The 22733-nt window shown below is 41.0% G+C and overlaps 1 long non-coding RNA gene across 1 annotated transcript in view; it reads left to right on the forward strand.

Moving 5' to 3' along the window:
* Window positions 1–820: 820 nt before the first annotated feature.
* LOC128314028 (uncharacterized) overlaps window positions 821–22733 on the forward strand; it is a 40056-nt gene continuing 18143 nt past the window's right edge. The window contains exons 1-2 of the long non-coding RNA XR_008295336.1: window positions 821–952; window positions 1210–1395. This is a non-coding gene — a long non-coding RNA (uncharacterized LOC128314028). The remainder of the gene's footprint in view (window positions 953–1209; window positions 1396–22733) is intronic.

The following is a 22733-nucleotide window of genomic DNA, read 5'->3' on the forward strand; positions in this document are numbered from 1 at the left end:
ACATATGGAGGTTTCGTTTTATGATTTCTTTTAAGAAAGACTTTTGTACTATATATATAAGTGCATATATATATATATATAAACATATATATGAATACATATAGAAGATATTGAAAACAACCAACCTTAGCCTTATGCTTATCAGTCTGAGGTCCTCACACACCGAAAGATCTGCAAACCTGTAATAGTTTGGGAAGTTTTTCTTAATAATACAAAAACACTAACAGTCAATTTTAGCATAATGAGTTAACTTAAAAAAAAAGATACTTGTGAGTAAATGCTTGGTTAACTACTCTGCTTTAGAGAAAGAAAACATAGGATTTACATCTCAGGGAGTTCAGAACATCAATTACGTAGGTCTTTGATGGCCAAAAAGAATAAAGGAATTAATTAACACTTTAAATAGAGAAGGTAGTTTGAAAGACCAAATGATATAAAACATGAACTCTATAATGAAAGACCATTATCAAGTGAGCAGATTTTCTCCATCAGGCTCTCTTCCTTCTCTGTCTGGTTTCCTTCTACTTTCTCTCTTGATCCTCACTAAATTCCAAAAGTCACTAAGAGCTTGCAGTGCATTAAATGTGAAAACTGGCATCCAAAGTCTTCTCAGTGGGAACATCCCAGAGATCACTTTTGGCAGAGCCAGGAATCCTGAATCTTATCCTGAACACGTGTCCAAGGACTGGTAGAAATCCCTCCTTCTGGAGAAGTAATCAAGCAGCTAACAGTACTATTTAGCTGTAAAATGGGATTAAAGGTTAACATGAATGGATTCATATTCACAGTGCCAACAGTAAGAATAAATACTTGACAGAAATTTAATATGAGTATCACAAGCCACAGGTGAAGAACACTGTTGGCATAATTACATTAGGATTTCACAGCATTCACTGTCAGATTTTCTCCTCCTCTGACCACGAAAGAAAAAGCCTTTTCCACCATAAGTCAGGTAAGTGCCATTGAAGGGCTTGCATTCTATATTTGACTTCTTGATGTGATAGTCATGATGTGAGAGGCTTAAAAGCATTTTTAAAGTGTTTCCCTCTTAGAGAAGAAGGAAACTCACAGTTTTTGATTTCTTGCTATGTGTCAACCTGATTTAATTTCATGAACCCCCAATGTGCAGGGGAGATTATTAAGGTTTTAATTTAAGGGATTTTTTTCTGTTTTTGTTATTTTCATGGTTGTGCTGGCACGGTGGGCCAGTCGTGCTGTTATGAGGCAGCCCTTGACCTCCAAAGGAGAACTTTGGATTGCTGAAAGAATAACAGTACCTGCCATGGCCATTTTGTCTGTGAGGACCCTCACCTATTCAACTGGAATGGGACTTCTTCATATACCATCTCGTCAATCATGTGGCAACATAGTGTCCAAATCCCTCTTTCCTGACAGGTGGGTCAGGGCCAATCACTGAGGGGTAAATGGGTATAGATCAGGAACTGGGTGAAAGAAATTAAGAACACATCCAGAACAAAGGGGTGAGTAGACCAGAAAGCTAGAAAAAGAAATACAAATGAGTCATCCAATCAAGTGGTACTTCCCAGTAGAAATCAGAAATGGAGACAGTGGGCTAGGATGATGACAACAGTGAAGCTGGCCCTTTTGACATCAGGGACACAGGGAAATGCAGAACAAAAGGAATACAATTAAAGCTTAAATAGACCCTCCACCCAGTCTCCAGTGCTCACATCCCTACCTTGGTCCTTATACCATTCTTTACTCTTTCCCTTTTGAGGGTATGATTTTGAAAACTAAGATTGATTTGCCTGGATGTGGCTCTGGGTCACAAGCAGAAAATGCCAAACCATTGCACAACTTTTCTCTAAGGATCAGAGATAAGGGTCTCTGTTGCATTAACTTCTTGTTAATGTTTTTCAGCAAAAAGTTCAATTTTTTTTTTTTTTAAGGTCATGAAATACTGAGAAACTCTTGCCCACTTTCTGTTGTTACTGTATGGTCTGATTTTGTCATTCACATTTTACACTTCAAAATGTGGTCAGCACTGAATGAGACACATCAGGAACTATGGGATGAGGCAGTTAGAAGGTCCTCGGCAAAACTTGTATAATGCAACCACCAGCCTCTTCCTTTCTTCCTTACCAGGTGTGCCTCTAGTAACCTCTGGAAAGGAATTCCAGAGGATTAACTGGCCTTACTAGTTCTCCAGCTTGGATAGTTGTATGTATTCCCAGTTTTTTCATCTTGTACATTTCACAGCTTCACATAGCTATCAGTTGAATGTCCATGGCTTTTGTCTCTGTTCTGCTGGCTTCATTGAAAACCAGTTCTACCAAGACTAAAGTTGATCTCTGGTCCAGGAAAAAATGATTCTGGGCTTCCCTTTAGATATGGTTGGTTTTCTTCTAAACTAGGTAAAAACACACCTTGCCATCACCTGGTTTTCTTTCTTTCCAAAGATCACCTGTCTAATCTACCTGATGGAATCCCCTTCCTCCATTTATTTGATTGTGACCCAAGTTTATATGAAATAATAACCTTAGCCCCACCATATTTAAGACACAGTCATCCTCTCTCTGCTCTGGATTTTATTAAAGAACTTTCTATACCAAACATTTAGATGTACTGAGAAGTCTCTCCCTCTTGTTTTGCCTACAACAGGCATCCGTCTCTACAGTTAGCTTCTTTGTACTTCTTACTAAGAAGAATGTGGGAGAAACCATCAAAACACAGGTCCATAGATAGGACAGCTAGTTAAACCTCCATTATTACAAATGTCAGACATGAGTGTCAGAGAAATTGAATGACTTGGCCAAGTGAACAACTACCAAGGAGAGAGATTTGGGTCTAGAACCCAGATTTCCTAACAAGAAATGCAGTCCTCTATCCATTATAGTCTTCTATCCACTACAGGACACATCTTTACATTCACTTCACAGAATATTTTTGTAGAATGAAGTGCTTTCACAAAGACCAGTTCAACAGAGTAGAAAGATTGGAAGCCACAAAACAGAATTTGGGAAGATATTTAATCCTTTGCAAAGACCAGATACCTCTGCTCCATCCACTGCAGTAGCAATAACATAATCTTATGAACTCACTGAGAAACAGAGTCTTCTGTCTCCTTTTTAGCAAGAAGGAATCACATTGGGCCTGAAAGTGCTGGACTCTTTCTCCAGCCCCAGGTCAGATTTCCCTGGGGATCAGCTTAAGTCCAACACTAGTTCTTGAGGCAAAATTTTATAGTGCTACCTCTAGTTTAAAGGTGTTGCTCTCAACTCAAGAACTGAGATAAAAATATTTCTCCTAGTATAAGTTGCTTAGAATATACCTTCCCTACCCCAGGGGCACCAACATGATGGAAACCTACAACCAAGAATAAGCTATACAATGAGTATCTAAGGCATCTGGTTTTCCCAGCCCCAAGCATAGATTAAAATTTTATAGGTCACTAGTAGCAAGATGATGACTATAAATGTCTAACCTCAAGCTATAGGAACGTGAATCTTTCAGCATTTAATCTACTTCATTATTCTTCTTGGGATGATAAGACAACTTAGCTTGCAGGAATTTTTATTATTTCTCAGGAAATGTAGGCAACCCATGATCAATATCATGAGAACAAAAGCCACTGAGAAACAATAATTAACAAAAGAAGAGGAGAAGGCTTTGGGCTAGCACCAAGAATTTAACAAAAAAGCTAAGTCTTACTTATCCTAAAAAATAAGTAGACAGTTCTCCAGGTTTTGTATACTACTGAGCCACTTCTCCCTTCCCAATAGCTCCCCAATTTTCAGTGTGACACTCCTGCAAAAATCCTTATATAGTTGCCATGACTAATTCTAGAACTATTCTCAAATAATGCCAATTGGCTATTAAACCATGATTGTGGCCTAATACTTAACTGATTGACAGCCAAAGAAAGGTCATTGGTCACAAAAATACCCACTAAAATCCTGGAAAAATCACTTGATATGAACTGCCTCTTTTGGTGGCTTACGTTTACAGTTCTTTCTTTTTTAAAAAAATTCAAAGCCATGAATACAGATAGATTTCAGTTGTCCTTGTGTTTCTTGCCTGAAAGAACCCTTTAAGTGCTCTTGAAATGGTTAGATGAGTAACAGAAACAATTGCGTCCTTTCAACACTGATCACAACAGTTCTAAGATTTTGATGAGTAAAAAGAATTGGAAAGATTTTAAGTTAATAGTGGCCCTCCAATTTCTAAAGTTCTTCCAGAGTACAAACTATGTTGCTTGTACTCTTCTGGCATGGTTTTGCTCATTTGCAGGAAAACCATATTTTGCACCACATCCTCACATATTGATATGTTGAGGAAATAAACAGCAAACATCACTTCCCATCCATCTGCTAAGCTTGTTAGAAAGATGAACACCCAGCGTTCAGATGTTTTGCACTCAGGTTTGAAATTCCACACTAGGCATAATTTTCTTTTACTTTTCAAGACACATTTTAGTCCAAGAAGAGAGAATTTACTCCTTTGTTGAAAATAAATGACATCAGTAAAATAGAAAGGCCAGCCATATTGGACATTGTCAAGGCATGTCTACAACTTGGTTTCTTTTGAGACTCTAGAAACATAAGCAATAATTCTGAGGAAAGAAAATTTTTATTTTCAATTTTCTTATAAGCAAGTCTAACCAGTACTGTTTATGTGGTGATAACATAAATCAAATACCAGAGGAAATACTGAAAATGGCACTTAATCTATTATTTCTAACAAACTGTTCTCAGAAGATCTTTATAGTCATGCATTCATACCCAGAATTACACAAGTTCTTCTTGGGTTGCAAATATTTTAAAAGTGTGAAGCAAAACAATAAACTCGAAGGAATAGGCAAAACCTCACAGTCACAGTGCCCACCAGAAACGGAGCCAAACGCTCTCGTATAAAGAGCAGGAGAATAGAAAGTACATGCATCCCTAGGTTTGTCCCTTCCAATATTTTGCTTCCATTTCTATTTGGAATTCCAGCTCTTCAGGGAAAGTTTGCCCTTCTCTTCTGCGTCTGATTTACTCCTCACACCATAAAAGATGGAACTGGTGACCTTGAAATTATGTCAGTGAGAGAGAAAACAGCAACAAAGCAGATGCACAGCTGAGAATTTCTAAGTTATATCTAACACAAACCCTTGGGGTCCTGTGCAATATAATATTTTTATATCAGTGTTGGTTTTCTTTGTGTGATTATAAAATGAATATGTTATAGATCTTTTAATTTTTCATAATGACATGAAGAACTTCAGTTAAACGAGTACAAGCTCATCTGTAATTTTATAAAATTAAATATATCAAACTTCCTCATGGGGCAACAGTTCCTGGAAATTGATCTTGTAGAAGCCATAGTGAGGGCCTAATGAAGAAGCAAAGAACAAAAAAATAATGAGTTTTGAACAAAAGGATTCGAAAAGGTGTCTACAGGCCAGTGCTTCTCAAGCTGTAATGTACACTCCAATCACATGGGAATCTTGTTACAATACAGATTCTGATTCAGTAGATCTAGGATGGAGGCACAATCTTGCACTCAGCTCCTGCGTGATACTGATGTTACAACTCTATGAACCACGTCTTGAGTGACAAGTGTCTAGTAGCCCATCGCCCAGGAACCAGGAAATTCAGAATAGGAAACTAGACCTATTAGACCTCATAAATATTGCAAGGAAAGAAATGAAGTGTAAGAAAGATAAACAGATGAGTTTCATGCAAAAAGAGTAAACTATTGTAAATCAACAGACATTCATTATGGACTTCTTTTGTGCAAGGCAATGTTTTATGAGCAACAAAGGACTAACATATAAGTAAAGAAATAATCCCTACTCTCAAACTACTTAAGTCCAGTATTCTAGCTTGTCAATTCTCATCTTTCTTCAAATACAGGACACCTCTTTAGGGAGAATCCCTTTTATCTCAGGTACCAGATTCAATGCCCTCCTGCCTATTCTGAGATCTTGTTTTTCCAATTGTCCCTCCCTTTCCTGTATTGTTCAAATGTCCTCCCAGCCTCCTAGTCTTCTGCCTATATATTCTCCTTAGAGTAATCTTACCTACCCTCTACTGCCATGGCTTCTAAGCCAGTGGCTCCTAGTTCTCCAAGGCAGAGATTGCTTTCCCAAGATAAAGTCCTTTTTTCAACTTGCCTATTGTATATCTCCTCCTGGCATGTACAATTTAACTGAATTTATTATCATATCCACAGAAGGTTCTTCTATTTTTTTTCTATTTCCCAGAATCTAGCCTTTCTTCTGTATCTCACAGCTACAGTTTAGTCTCATAACTGGCCTCTTTGCCACCTGTCTCTCTCCTCCACTGTGTCCATAATCCATATATGTGCCAGAATTCTCTTCCCATGAAATAAATCTGAATATGTCAGTACTTTTCTTATACATTTCAGCACTCTGAAAGCTAAATGTACAAACTGCTTAGCTCCGCATAGCAGATAAGGACCCTGACAAGCTTGGCCCCAGCTATCACTTTAATCTTCTTTCCCACCCTCCAAACCACATGCACACAGCATATGCTTAGACTCCACTATTCGGTTCACCAGTCACCAACAACATCACACCCTCTTAGAACTTTGCCTCTGCACATCTTGCTCCCTCTGCCTGAAATATCCTTCCTCTTTCTCTGCCTGGAAAATTTCAATCCATTCTTTAAGATCCAGCCAGTCTCTGTGAAGCCTTTTCTGCTGAGTTACGTATGTCTTCTTCTAAGAGCCTACAGAAGTTACTCCATACTTCATTTAAGGCACATACCAGATCAGAGAGTGCTGTCAGCCTGTTTTCTCCATTAACACAAGAACTGGTTGAGATCAGACAATGCCTTACTCTTCTTGTTACCAGTGCCAGGCACAGTGCCTGGATTAAAGCAAGTATTCAGTAAATATTTACTGAATGACTAAAGATGTAAAACACAAACTAATAATGCAAAACTACAGATGACAAATGACTGGTACATATTAAAAGGGTTATAAGCCTCCAAAGGAAGGAGTGTTTACTGCGTACAATTAATTGCTAAAATGTGTGAAGTATGTATGACCTTCAGAGTAGACATTCAAGGCCAGCCTTGTGCAGGAAAAGGAAATGGGAGTTGGGCCTTGAAGGATGTAATTAGTAGACAAGTGTAGGTATCATTACTTGTAAGGTAGTCAGAGGTTAGGGAGGAGAGGCAATTATATGCTATATGTAATAAGGTGACCATCCAGGTTAGGTTGGACAGTATTTTTTTAAAGAGAAAGAAGAGGTAAAATTGAGTAAGGGACAGAAGGAAGGAGGGGATAGGTATCAAACTTCAGAAGAAATTGGCTTCGCTGTGGTAGGAAATAGGACAGCAGGTGGCATGCCACACCCTCCTGCGGCACCAAATCACATTTATTATCAGGAGTTGTTGCTAGTTTCTTAATATCATTCCTCAAGAGATACATGTTCACTTTTTCTCGTTCTGCCTTTATATCTGCAATCATAAATTCTCCCTGTAAGCAACCTCATAATAATTGAAACTCATTTAAAGTTTTCTTCACTTTCTTTTCTCAAAACGTATCACCCACACACATAATATCCCTTCCTTGGGGCTTCTCTCCTCCATTCTTTCTATGTTTTGATCCTGTTCCTAAAACACGGAAGCCTTATGAAAATTTGAGCAAAGCTGAGGAATCCTGGCTCACGTGCTGCATTTCCAGCCACTTAGTTGACTGTACTCGTAGCAAAGGCTACTACTATGAACAGAGCCCCCGCAATACCCCACTTCCACCTCAGGGTCTGGAAAGCCATCTTGGTCCCAGAAGACTTCACACCAGTCACCCAGCTGGATTAGAGCTCTGAAGGCAGCTTCCAAACTGCTAATGATACCAGAGAAGAGGAAGAGAGTCAGCTATTATCAATGGTTTCTGCATTCCTGATCATTCATTTTTGGGGTTAGATGTCACAGGAAGCAAGCCCTGTAGAAACAGGGCAAATGAAAAGTCAACTTTGGTGCATAAATCATTATTACACTTGTGCAAAAGGGTGTCCAGATGCAATTAAAAGTGTACCCTCAGATTATCCTCTCTTTAAAAAAAACAAAAACCAAAAAACCGTGGTTATGTATAGCCTGTAAAACTGCCATTTTAAAACAAGGCGGATTTTCTTTCTAAGTAAAAGGACTGAATTCACCTTTGGGATAGACTCTTCCTTTGATTTGGGGTAATTGTTTCAAGAGGCCCTTCACTGACAAGAATATAAAGGAAGTCCCCACCCATTATTGTCCTTGGGGAATACTGTGAAGTAAACTGAGTGCAGGTGTTTTCAGCTGAGAAATTAAGTGTTCTGTTTGGTAATATAAACCATGGGGTACAGGTTTATTGCCAGATTCTTCATACTGGTTTCTTTCAGGGAATGTTTCTTTTATTGTACTATTTGATGTAGACAACCTGCAACTCATCCTTGTGGACATGTGAGTATGTGCATGTCTGTGGTGAGTGCATGTCTGTGTGAGTGTGTGTGTGTTTTCTTGACCACTTGAAGGAGACAAGTTGGAGAGAGTGAGAAAAAGGTCACACCAGCCTGATCTTGACTTCATGATGGATGAGAGACGATGAAAGGAACTGGACTGGGAAATCTCAAAGAAACATGGACTGGACGTTTGAGGTTCTTTATGTAGAATTGTTTGAAACCTTCAGAAAGAACTAATGTAACAAATAGATTTTTAAATAATTTATAGTTGGTTTTCTGTTGGAATGCAATGACCTGGCCACACACACTTGACGGGCGGGGCTTGAGTTTCTTCCTAAGACAGCAGCTATTCTCTTTGTCAATCATCCTGGGAAAATACTGAGACCAGAAATAAGGCCTGAGGAGGTGAACCTTAGTCTGGAAAGAAGGAGGAACACTTTGGTCTCTTTGGGATGGCTGCAGATGTGAACTCCAAGGCCTAGAAAGCATTCCAGGAAGTGTGAAGAGTGAGAGGCTGGGCAGGTGGGCAGTAAAGCAGTGGGAAAGGATTTTGAGGGTATTTGTGGTCTGTGGACTTTGAGGCCAACCCCGTGTAGTCACAGGTGTATGTTAGCATCTAGAATGTATTTCCCCCCAGCGTTGCTCCATGGCTTCACCAAAGCCTTGGGAAATTTCCCAACTTTTTCTCAGCTATGCTTCTGGGAATTTGAAGAATGATCCTAGAACACCCTGAGGAAAGGGGTAAAGGGAGGGACAGAGCTCCTCTCCCCTGACCAGGGCCATGGTGCAAGCCAGCAATGTCACCAGGAAAGGCCAGTTACCTTGCACTAGAAGAGTACCTGCCTGTACACTATAGATTGACAGGGAAGTTAGAAAGGAAGAAAGTACTGGAAGATTGCTCATAAAAACCTAGAAAGGAACTGAGGAGCCTAAGTTCCTGCATGGGGGTGGCAGGGAGCTCAAAGGCATTTAATTTGCATATGAATAAACATGTGCTTTAGTTCTAGATACACAGGCCAGTGAGTGCTAGGCATAAAAGCAAATCAAAGAATTTTTGTTACTTTTGTCTGATTATAAAACTTATGCATGCTCATTGCAGAGAAATTAGAAAACAAAGTTTTCAAAAAGAAAATTAAAACAACCCACAGCTCTACCAAGAGATAACCATACTTACTGCTGCACAGTTTTATAATCTGCTTTCTTGATCAGTCATTTACCTCTGGGTTCAAAGAAATCCAAAACTATTTTCCACAAAAATTCTTTACCCCACCCATAGATATTCCTTTGATTCACCTCTAAGCCAAAGTGAGAGAGTCTTTTATTTCAGCCTCCATTCTAGTATGGTAATTTTCAAACAAGGATATCAACCAACCCTCCACCCCCACCCCAGCTCTACCTTACACCTAAGCCAGTAACATAGAAAGACTGCATTCCAGGTGTTTGTGAGAGTGTGACCTTGAAGTCACTAGCCCCACCCCCATATTTTTCAAAAACTCCACATAGAGAAAAATTCTTGACCAAGGATTCTCTGAGGCAACTGTAATCCAATAATTCCTCTTCATAACCCCAAATCCACTCTAATGTGCCCACAGAACCACATGTCTAAACTATATGCTATTTTCTCATTTGACTTAGTGACATTGATATTTCCTTGGGTTATTACGTAATTTTTTAAGACATCATCTGTAATAGCTTCATGCTAGACATTTGAGAATATCTCACAATTTATTTGGTATTTAGCTTAACTCCGTTTTTTATCATTACATCTAAAACGGCAAAGAGCATCTTTGTACACAAATCTTTTATGAAGATGATTAGAGAGTGGAACAGAGAAAAAGCAAGAGATGGGCTGGTATAGTAAAAGGCCCCTGTCATCCAAGGGCCATGGGATAGAGAAAGTCCTCAACAAGAGCCCGAGAGCTACACAAGGGAGAAGAAATATGAGCAAGAGGAACAAACTCCTCCCCCTTCTCAGTTTCATCTAAGGGCAACATTGCCTTCAGCTTGTGAGGTACTGAGATACCCACCAGCAGTGTCACCTAATTCTATAAATTCCCTATTATTCAGTATCACCAGGAAATGGTCTATCTATTTTGATTAAGAATATATTCTGGTTAATAGAGTATTGTCACCAATGACTAACATTATAAGGGTTGGAATAAAGTAATGTTTACTAACACTAAAGCTAAGGTGAATAAAAATGACATTTTTGTCAATAATTCTAACAATTTGTTAGAATCTACCCATTCATTCATTCATTTCCCAAATATTTATTGAAGATCTATAATTATGTAGGGCACTATATTAGGTGTTATTACATCAATGATCTACTGTCTGTTTATCCATATCAGTACATATTTTAATCTGTCTGCCTTTACATAAGATTTGAGGTGGCCATGTCATGTCAGAGGGTAAAAGTCATAATTTACAGAGAATCAAGCTATTAAAATTATTTAAAAATAAAAAAGACTGCTTTATAAAGCTGCCAAATATGTAATCTGAATGGATCTAATGTTATATTATTTTAAAAATTCGTCTTTCCTCAAAGCTCTTAAATAGTGTGAAAATAGAACCAACATCCAAGTAAAAATCTGTGGCAGATCTAATATTTTTAATGATACAGATAGTAAGTATGTAAGAAATATTGCATGTCTTTATTTTCTAGAAAACAATTTAGTTTCAAGTTTCCTTCCTGCCTGGGTGATGGGAAACACAACTTCAGTCATTCTAAGGGAGCCCAGTGTTGGGCTACGTTTCAAGGTCTTTCAGAGTTCCAAGGCATTCTAAAGTCCCATGGGGAGCACAGGCCATCAGTGCCGAGTTGTTGGGACACCCTCTGTCCCAGCCTGCACAGTCTCTCTAGATCCACTGCTCCATGCTTCTGAGTGCACTTGGGCCTGGAAACATGAGCAAGGCCAGCACTCCAGGCCCAAAATCTGTCCCTCGGGTAGCCTCTAAGACTGTGTTTTCACCTCAAGATACAGACCGGCAGCAAGATATGTGGCCCTTTGTCTGTCCCAGACCCCAGAAATCTGCTCTCCTTCTGGAACCCCAGAGGGGATCCCTTTGGACTCTCATCTCTATGTGTTTCCCCAGAAGCAGTCAGTCCGCTTCAATGGATTTCACTGGACACTTGCATGGTTTCAAAGCTATGTGTGTATCATCTCATTGAATTTCATTCATTCTTCGTCACAACTCTGCAAATTAGGCTTTATCCCTAACCTATAGGGAAGGAAACAGAGAGTTCAGGTAATTTGGCAGAAATCACACAGCCAGTGAGCCAGCACTGCCATAGTCATCCCTTATCACTCTCAATCTTATATTTCTGTACCTTCTAGTAACTCTTCTCATTCTTTTAAAAAGACAGAAAACTTGAAACATCAAGATTTTATGTGGTTTATTCTGGGGTATACCATCCCACATTCCTCTAGTTTTTTGTTTGTTTGTTTTTGTTTTTAATCATAGAATTTAGGCTCATAAGCACATAAACTAAGTGAGACATCATTACAGTAGTAGTAAGAATTTAAATTCAGCCAGACTTATCCAGAGAATAGGATACTTATCAAAAGGACAAAAATGCATGACTTTTTAAAAAGAAATTAGTACCATTTAGCAAATATCTACCTAGCAGTTTCCACGGGCAAAATTCTGTGTTCGGTGCTCTGAGAGATCACGAAAGAGATACTACCCCTGTCTTCCCCGGGCTTGCCGGCAATGGAAGGCACATAGGTACACAAATAGATCAAAGAAGTGAATGAAACTAGGCAGGAGGGACGCCGAGAGAGGCACAGTGTGGGCTGAGCGTGGACACAGCCAGACTCAAGTTTCCAAACCAGAGTGTAGGAGCGTTGTGGGTATCAAGGCAAACAGTGTGGGTGACCCCGCCTTTGTCCGCCTCCCAGGGGAGGAGAATGCTAGAAGCTCAGCTGTTGCAGAATGTAAACCATACGATTGCCCAGAGTTACTGACTCGCCTAAAGCCATAAAAAATTTTTTTTTTATGAGTTATTTTTCACTTCTTTTTCTGCCAGGATCAAGTATCAGCATTGTTATATTCAGAAACATACCACTTTTAACACACTCAAGAAGAGCTGGCCCAACCTGGGTAGGCATAAAACAGTTGTCAGAGGCAGGAAGTCTCCCAGACTCCAGCCCCGAGCTACAGCAGAGTAAATTTGAGACATTCAACAGATTTCTAATGCACTGAGATGCCTGAACTAGCCTTCATATTTACTAGTAAAGAGACAAAGAATGTTGTTTTGACAGAGCCAAAAAGAGATTTCGGGCAGATTTGGAATACTCAGATGAGTTTTTCTAAACTCATCTAAAAATCTAAAAATTTTTAAAGTCACTGCTCAGAATCCTAAAAGTATTGCAAAGATTTCTTCTCCATCACTGTTTTCTCTGAGCTCCTTTAGGGTGTCCCCAACAATACCAGGGGCTTCGAACTATCAGAACAAATCATTATACTCTATCTGTACCCCCCTCCACCCCCCACCACTTGTTGAATTCTTTACCAAAGAGAAAAATGTCAAGAGACTCCAGTTGCTTGGGTTTTAGGTTTTGACTGACTCCTACCCCATGAGGGGCCAGGATCTCCATTTTCTTTGTCTTTGACTTTTCAGGAGACCCAGAGAATGAAATCCAATACTTTTGTCTGCATTTGCTGCTAAAAGCCTTTTTTCCCTGGCCATGCCACAGCTCCCTTGAGGCTCATTAAGCACATTTACATTTGGCTCTTAAAATCCTAAATACCCCATTTCACGCCTAGCAATGGTGTATTGATGAAAGAAGCACTCAGTGATGGCCGGCAGGATGAGAGTGAGGACACTTTTGACTCTGGATATCTCCCACAAAGGATTTGTACATGCTGTTAAGGACTTAAACAGAATCATGTGAGCAAGAGACAATTGCTGGAAAGACACATGCACACAAACTCCAATGTTATATACTGTCAGATATACCGGTTCATGTGCAGAGAAAATGGCAAGGGTCTAAAATTTAGTGGAAAGGCACAGAGGTGCTTGAGAAAGAGGAGAAAGTGAAAAGGAAGAACAGGAGAGAGGGGAAGCAGAGAAAACAGGAAGGAGTAGGCGTAGGAAGGAGAATGTGCATTGGATTTTAGTGTAAATCTTCCCATCAGCGTTGTAAGGATAAAAATGAGGAAATAGGGTAGGGCAACTAGTAAAGACATATGAATCGTGTTTCTACTAGATGACAGTGAGTGTGTGTGCTTGCCACATGGAAGGTTAATGAGGGACCAACGGGTCCAAATCACCATGAGATTCAGATGGAGACAACTGGTTAGGTCTTGTCCATCTTCCTTTCCACCTACATCCTACACTTAACGCCCAGAATAAAGTGATACTTATTTCTATGACTTCATCCCCTCAGGATGAAGGGGACTCGGCACACAACAGAAAGTGACCTATCACCCCTTCTAGTGTCCTCAAGAGACATTCAATTCCACATGGTTTCCTCAAGGATGAGCGAAGAACAATGCTCAATAGTGGGGGCTTAAGATGGAAAAGAGATCTTTTATTTTTTTATTTTATAACTTTCTGTATTTAAAAAAAAGTAAAAGTAATAGATGCATTAGAGTAAAGTTCAGATGCGGTTATCTGTGTATTTACAGGTAATTTACATTTTGGTTTTCTTCATTATTTTTTTATGTATGAAAAACTATCAATAAAGACGTTCTCATGGGTAGAGTGACAGGGCTGTCCCTTGTATCACCTGTGCCTCCCTCTGCTATGTCTGTAAGCTGATTACAATTTTACATCAGGTGAACTTCCTGGTATAGAATAGATATGTTCCCAGAGACAAATGCATAAATCAACCTTTTGCCAATTGAACCTTCTTTTCAGTGTGCCAAGAGCATTTGCTATTTACAGAAACATTTCATGAAATCCTCCTATAAAAGTGAATAATCTACCTTTATGTATATAAAACTGCAGTTGGTACCACTGTTAAAATGGAGTTCACGTGTGCAGTGCAGAGAATTGATTATGAGGGCAGGTTCCGGAGCCAGATCACATGGGTTGCAACCCCAGGGCTGCTACCTCCTACATACATGTGCCATACCTGGCAAGTTACTTAACTTCTGTCACTTCTCATCCGTAGAATGGACTCATCTATTCATCTATAGAATATTAGCAACTTTTTCATGAGGTTTATGTGAGGATTAAATAACATAACTACTTAAATCACTTATGAGCTGGCACACAGTAAATGATCAATGTTAGCTGTTATCCTTAGTATTATTTCTATGACTATCACCGTTGTGGTTATGCTGTTACTAACGCAGCCCTTGGGAAGGCTGCAAATAAGTCTTCCTTCTTCCTCCAACTAGATGGCAAGCCCATGAGGGCAAGACTGGTCTCAGTCTAGGCTCTATGCCAGCTCCAGCACTAGAACGGAGACCCCAGGACATAGAAAACCACTACTGAAAATCTTAATTAGTTGCAGCCGCCAGGTAACTAACACATGGTTCCCAGTAGTGTGCCTGGGGCCAACCGAAGCAGTCAAATGAATGAATGAATGAACGAATTCACTAACTGTGGGGCACCCCCTAGCGATCCTAAAAAATAATATATAGGTAGTATAATTCATTTAATTAAACCTTAATTTTATTTTTCTTAAAAAGGCCTTTAGGAAATTTAGGGCCGTCAAAGCTTCAGCTAAGTGAGGAAAGGCAAAAAGTGTAATTAGCAAGCCAAAAACAGATGATGTTTTCAGTAAGGTTTACGTCTTGTTAAAAGGAAACAATTTGTACGATCCTCACTAAACACACCTCATCTGTCACTTTCCCCCAGCCCCGCTCTCCCCAGGGCTCAGCTTTCCCTCTGCACTTCTCCACACTCCACAAGTGTGCAGCTGACACACTTGAAAGGTTTGCCAGCTGACAGTGAAGCCTGGACCTTGCAACTGGCCTCCCCCACGACATCTACTGCCAAGGGGGTCTCCTCAGCCAAATCACGTGTTTTATAAGATGTGCCCCCAAATCCAGTGATTCCCACATCAGTAAAGTCTTGGGCTGCCAAGTCCATAGTTTCCACATTAGTTGAAATTATCAAGGTTCAGCCAGGCCCTTGATGTTGCTTTTATTGAGCTGATTATTTTGTGCACATGCAGTGTATGCGTAAATTGTTAAAACCATTAGTTACAACCCTCCTTAAGGTGTATTGTTCATGCAGCTAGTGTTGAAAACAATGCGGCCCCTTAGGGAGGATTGGAGGCAGTTGGGAGCAGAAATTGAGAGTTAAGAAGTAGGTGTGGTTAGCCCTCCCCTGGGGAAGGGCACAGCACAAATCTAATCCACCCCCTTTTCAATTTTACAGAGGAGGAGACTGAAGCACAGTAGAGAGGGATAACTTCTCCAAGAACACATAACCACATGTAACAACTAGGGTTTGACCCCCGCCCTGTGCTCCCTCTTACTTTGCTCGGCTTGATGTTAGAGTATTACCAAGAAAAACCCAAGAAGAGCTAAGAGGAGAGCCTAAGAGGAGGACGTGTCCAACGTCACTCATACTCAGTTGGGCTTTGACAAAATTAATATGTATCTGCGTTATTAATGGGAGCAAAGAGTCACTGAGCAGTTACCACATTCAACACTCAATGCTAGGTGAGATGGTATGAGATACGGTCCCTATCTTCAAAGGCCCTAAGAGACAGTCTCTGGTTCAGATACAAATACAAGGAGATGACCTCATCTAATATGGGTCACAATCTACTGCTGGCCCCTTTTCAAGGGTTACCTCACTGTATCATCACAGCATTACTATCAGGTGGGTGAAATTATATCCCTATTTTAAAGATAAGAAAGGTAAGAGAATTATATCCCCATTTTATAGTTAAGAAAACTGAGTCTCAGGGAGGTTAAGTAACTTGCCCCCACCCAACTAATAAGTCAAAAGACAGGATTTTAACTTAAGATGACTGGATTTGGAGCCTGTACTCCTAACCTGGATAGTTTCCTAGACCTGCCATAACAAAGACCACAAATTCGATGGCTTAAAACAATAGAAGTTTATTCTCTCAAGTTCTAAAGCCTACTTCAGAATCAAGGTGGCAGCCCTTCTAAGATTCTTGGAGAGAGAGAGTCTGTTCCATGCCTCTTTTGTAACTTCTGGTGACAACAGACAACTTTTGGTGTTTATTGGCTTGTAGATACATCACCCCAATCTCTGCCTTCACATAGTATTCTCTCCGTGCATGTGTGTTCAAATTTCCCTCTTCTTTAATACACTTACTTTTTATTCTTTTTAATGTTTATTTATTTTTGAGGGAGAGAAAGAAAGAGAGAGAGCGTGCATGTGTATGAGCGGGGGAGGAGCGGAGAGAGAGGGAGACACAGAATGTGAAGCAGGCTCCAGGCTCTGAGCTGTCAGCACAGAGCCCGATACAGGGCTGGAACTCACAAACCATGAGATCGTGACCTGAGCTGAAGTTAGATATGTAGCCGACTGAGCTACCAGGCGTCCTGAAAATTCCCTCTTCTTATAAGGACATTAGTAATATTGAGTAAGGCCTACTCTCATGATTTCATCTTAACTTGATTAAATGTGCAAAGACCCTATTTCCAAATAAGATCACATTTACAGGAACTGAAAACTAGAACTATGATGTATCATTTTTAGTGGGACACAATTCAACCCATAACATAACCGCTACATCACGGGCCTCCCATAATCCCAACTTTGGAAAATATCTCCCATCAAACCCTCTCAAAGAGATATTTGTACTCTTTGCATATTCTTTTTTATTCAACAAACATGAGATCACATCCCATCATCTACACCAGCAACTAAGCAATTATATATATATATATATATATATATATATATATATATATATATATATACACACACACACACACATAAAATCAAGGAAGCTCTCTGACCCAGGGCAGTAGTGTCCAAACCCCGATTCTGTAGTGATTATTTGAAAATAAGTATCTATAGAGTCTTGAGCTCCCTTTTGCACCAAATTAACTTTTCTGAAGAAGATTTAGCCCTAAGCTGCTATTAGGTCTTTGGAAGCAAGTCTTATATAGAATTCTAGAATATCCCACAAGAAAAGGTTCTGATGGGTCCGCCCACAACATTTTATAGGTGATTAACATGAGGCCTGGAGTCTACAACTGGTCTGAAGTCACGTGGCTAATTATGACAGCAAGAGGAGGAGGAGCATGCAGGTTTCCTGGCCTTTAGCCCAAATCTCTTTTCAGAACTTATATGGCTGCTGGTCTTCTGTCTGTTCCAGATGTGCCCAGAGGTGTTCTTGGTACTCTGCACTGTTTTAGAGTCCCAAAGAGGTGCGTATATCCACCCAGGGGCACAAACATTTTCCAAGATAAGTGGGCTCCTATGCCCCATGCTTTCTGAAATATCTCATTTGACTGATGAAGTTGAGCGTCAGTCTGGGTAGCTCGAACGTGCCAAGTGCCAGTGTTTTGCTCTGGGTCCCAGGAGCTGCTCTCACTCTAGAATCCTCCACTGTAAATGACACCTCAACAGCACTTCCTTTCTTCATTCCTTTCAGTTTGACAATTCAGATACGAAAACATTTGCCAAAGATAAGAGTGAAGTAAAAGACTCCAAAGAGAAAAATTACACAGGTTCACCTTGGAGAATATGATTCTCTTCACTTAGGCCCAGTTGGCAGTGTCTGATCAGGAGGCTGAGTAGCAGAGAGCCTCAGTAGAATCACACTCTGAGATTTCCCAGGCCAGGACAGCAGTAAAGGGAAGCTTGCTCTCTCCAAGACTGTCCACCAAAAGCAGAGGGCGGCCTGTAGCAATTTCAGTGTCCGGCTTTACGAATAATTCTCTTTCCCAAGTGGCCTTTCCACCAACAGCTTGTTTGAATGAATCAATAATGAAAAGCTCTAGTGTGTAACACAATGGAACTCTAGTTAATGGTCACTGAAGAGACTAGATGAAAATGTCTATCTCTACGGTTCTGTTCTGAGAAGCCAAATGACAGTCCCATCTTACCTCATCTTCACAATTCTGTCCTTTGGGGGTCAGAATGGCAGATATATTCATGCTTAGGTAGTAAACTGGGCTGTGAGATATTGGGGAAGATCAAGCAATTGGGGGTGTCACAGGTTTGGATCTGACACCCGGTGTCAGTGTGCTCTTCACTCTGCTGCCCAAAGACTGAGCAGTTTATTCCGGGGTAGACAGGAAGTACTAGAATATCCTGACTGAAAGTCCCTCCCAGTCCTTCTCCTTCTGAAGAAACTCCTGCTCAACCCTGATGCTGGATCTCCCGCCCCAGCCCAAATGCTCCCACAGCTCTCAAAGGACTCTTCCAGCACTCGTGGATCATCTCTCCCCAGGGAATGATGACAGGGAGCCTGTGGGGAAGCTAGGGGCTGAGTGGGCAGGAGCATTTGGAGGGAGTAAAAGAAGCAGTATGTGTTGTGCCCAGACGGGTACCCAGAGTGAAAAAGCAAACCTGCCTCGGTCCAAGGGGCTGGCACAGGATGAAGAACAGAGTTGCAATCAGAGATCAAGGGCCAGATCAATGCAGAAGCATAAATGGCAGAAAAAAGCAGCTAGTGGAGACAGAAAGGGAAGCAAAACTGAAGGACTACCCGATCCCCATAACCAGGCTGTGCAGGTGAGGCTCAGAGCGCGTGGTGTCAGCTGCAGGTGTGAGTAAGGATGTTCTTGGTGGAGTCAGACAGGACACTGAGGGAGGGTTGGGCGAGAGACTGTCTAAGGTTGAAAGCACAACACATGTGAGAACATTTTTCACATGGCATCCTATTTTTCCCAGCCACTTGACCAACGAGGGGGTAATCTTTATCAGCTCTGTGTTCCTGGAGCCTAAACAAACAATGTCTACCACAGGGTCAGTGCTCCATAGGTGGGTATTGTTATACACTGTCCAACTCCCCAGTTGGAAGGACTCCTTTCTGACAAGATTGGGCTGAAAGGTGCTCACTGGCCTGCATTTGACCCTTTTGCAGGCATATAGGTAAAGCAGCTGGCTTCTCCCAGGCAGGCAGGCCTTTCCTTCGCTGGGTAGCTGTTAGAAGGACCTCTCATATACTTTGCATCCCTGTAGCCTGCACACTTGAGTCCTGGCTCTGCTCTCTGCAGCCACTCAAAATAATTCTGACCACATGGCAGTGCCTACCGTAAGGATAGAGGCCCGTGGAATGTTTCCAGAGAGGTCTTCTGAAGTTTACATGGCCTTGTAACCTCACTCCTTTAAAGAGATTAATGGGGAACAATGTAAGTTTAGAAACCCATGAGGAAGCCTTATCTCCCACAGTCTTCTCCTCAGTTCCCACCCTCCACAGACCCACCCTGTGGTCCCTGCCATATCCCATCTCAGGGCCTTCCTGCCAAGTAAATTTTTCCAATAGCAACATAAATGTTATTTCCTGTGGTCTTCCCTGAGCTCCCCTGCTCCTCAACCCCAGAGGGTCCTCCAATTTTGTCTCACTTCACCCGTTCTTCTCCTTTGTAACGGTCTCACAATTGCAATTTAAATAATCAGACAGGGACTCTGTTAGTTAACATCTGTATCCTCCACTAGAAGGCAAGGTTTTGTCTGTTTTACTCATCTTTGCATACCCATCTAACACCTGGCTCATTTTACCAGGTACTTAAACTTTTCTATTGAATTACAATTTCTCAGATTTTTCCAAGGGATCAGCAGCAGATTCATAGTGTTATAGTTTATGACTTCTAATAAATGGTATGCTCCCAAAAGCAATTTATCAAATCTTCAGCTTTTAGCAGAAGGAAAGGTCAATGGACACCTGGACAGTGGAATCTGCCCACGCTACTGCTATGCTTGGACTATGTTTCAACTGTCACATAAGCACTGCTCATCTGGCCAGGGAACTCACAGTCTGCCCTCACCCCCTAACCCCAAGTCACTTGTAATTGCTCTCCTTTATGCTATTAATGTTCTCCACTGTGCATGTATGCTCCGATTTTGCAGATTTCCAGAAATAACCAAGGCTCTGGGGCATGTCCATCATTTCTATTTCATCAGTTTCCTTTGGACAAGACAAACCTTTGCATGTTGTTCTAAATTCTAGCCCATAAAGTCCCAGTGTTTTCAATGGCATTGGATTTGGTTCTAGTCGATTTTGGTTCTGAAACTCCAGATTGTTAATTCCCTATTTTTTTAAAATTTTCTTTAACATTTATTTATTTTTGAGAGACAGAGAGAGATAGAGCACAAGCAGGGGAGGAGCAGAGAGAGAGGGAGACACAGAATCCGAAGCAGAGTCCAGGCTCCGAGCTGTCAGCACAGAGCCCGACGCGGGGCTCAAACCCACAAACCACGAGATCATGACCTGAGCTGAAGTCGGTCACTTAACCAACTGAGCCACCCAGACGCCCCACTATTTTTAATCTCTATATAATCTGAGATTATGAATGTAGTTCTCAAACATCTCCCCTGTTATTTCCTTCAGCAAATTATTGAGCACCTCCCTCATCACTGCATCCTCTGCCATGCTGTCTTCCTAACATCTAGTTTGTAGGCCTTTTTCCTCTCCCCGCCTCAAATTGCACCTGCAAGTCTTCTTGATAAAACTGGTGAGCCTTCTTGCCCTTTTACTTTATTCTTTACACTTCCTGGTGTTTTGGTGTGTGCTCAGCCTCTTGTCATTTTGCTTTAACAAGCCACATTTGAGAAAACTCAGTCTAACAGTGTCTCTGGGGCTAGACGATACCTTTTCAGATTTTCTTTCCTCTTTCAAAATTATGATCATTACCTTAGAAGGAGAAATGAAACGGCACCCATGTTCAGGAGTTCTTGAGATTCCTGACCCTGATTTTTACAGGTAATGGAGAAATTTGGGCAAGGAAAAGTGCAAGCGTGGGTTGCTGGTGGAGGCCACCAGCAGAGAAATAATGGGTTTGTTGAGTCTCTACGGCTCTACCCTTACATCCTACAGCCTGTGAAGGAAAAGTGATAATAATGAAAATAATCAACACTTACTTAAGAGCTACCACATGCCAAACACAGCTCTAAAGACTTTCATTCATCAACCTGTTTCATGCAAATCGCGGGAGACAGTGCACACTGTTTTCTATTAAACCATCTTAGGCCCTTCTTGCAGTGTCTCGTATCCCTTCTGGACCAGTAACGGTAGTCCTAAAACCCACTACTTGATGTTAATCCTTTCCATTGCTTGCTAAGGCGTAGAGTGCTAGTTCTTATACAGGATTCCAGCTTCACCACCTTGAGAGGAATAAACTCAACCTCTTCCCAGAACTCCAGGGATACAGAGTTTAATATTCTTCATCCTCTTCTCCATTTCATGTTCTTCTAATCAACGTATTGAATATTTTTAATTTCCTCCTACATCCTTCAATATCTTTTTTCTTTCTGGTGTCCTCCCTGGATAAAACTTCCCGCCTGTCCAGAAAGGTTTGTTAAGCCCTTCCAAGAAGCCAAGTTTCAGAGCAGCTTTCTTCCTGGGGTTTGATCTTACATTCGAGCAGCGGGTTGACACGCATCAATAGCACAAAAATGGGAGTGCCTGAGTGGCTCCAGCTTCAGCTCAGGTCATGATCTCTCTGTTCATGAGTTCAAGCCCCGCACAGGGCTCTCTTTGGATCCTCTGTCTCTCTGCCCCTCCCCCACATGTGCAGGCATGTGCTTGTGTGCACTCTCTCTCTCTCTCTCTCTCAAAAATAAATGAACATTTAAAATAAAATAGCACAAGAATATCCATCCCCTGAACCCACAGAGATGTAAACAGCTAACATAATTTCTCGTGCTGAAGCATGAGAATATCACTTTTCCAGTTAATCCCCTGGGATAAGCTATATAGACATTAAGACACAGCAGGAAGGAAAGGAAAGGAAGAAAGAAAGAAAGGAGGCAGGGAGGAAAAGAAGGAAAGAAATATTCAAGATTTAAAAATTGTATTTTTTCTATTTTTACAAGAGAAACATGTCAATTTAGTTCTCTACTCAACAAAGGCAATTCTCCGGATACATGTATAGTTCATTGTCACTTTACTGGACCACTTCTCAGTTATTACTTCTTAATGATTCGTTTTTTTAGGTTTGCTAAATTAGACACATCTATAGTCAAAGGTGCTCTGGAGGCCCTGCTGATTTCCTCCCTTTATTCCCCCCTCAAGTGTTACTAGAGGGAGGGAGGAAGAGGAGGAAGAGGCACGTGCTTTCTGAGAGGGGAAATGGTAACAGTGGCACTGGTTGGCGGGGACCCTGGCTTCTATACTACCTCAGTCATCCTCCTTTGCTTTTCCTATTGCAGAGCAAGGTTAGGTTTAATAGCCAATTCATTCAGCAAACGTTTGTTACAAGCCTACTT

Source organism: Acinonyx jubatus, chromosome C1, assembly GCF_027475565.1.
Source record: "Acinonyx jubatus isolate Ajub_Pintada_27869175 chromosome C1, VMU_Ajub_asm_v1.0, whole genome shotgun sequence".
NCBI classification, from domain to species: Eukaryota; Metazoa; Chordata; class Mammalia; order Carnivora; family Felidae; genus Acinonyx; species Acinonyx jubatus.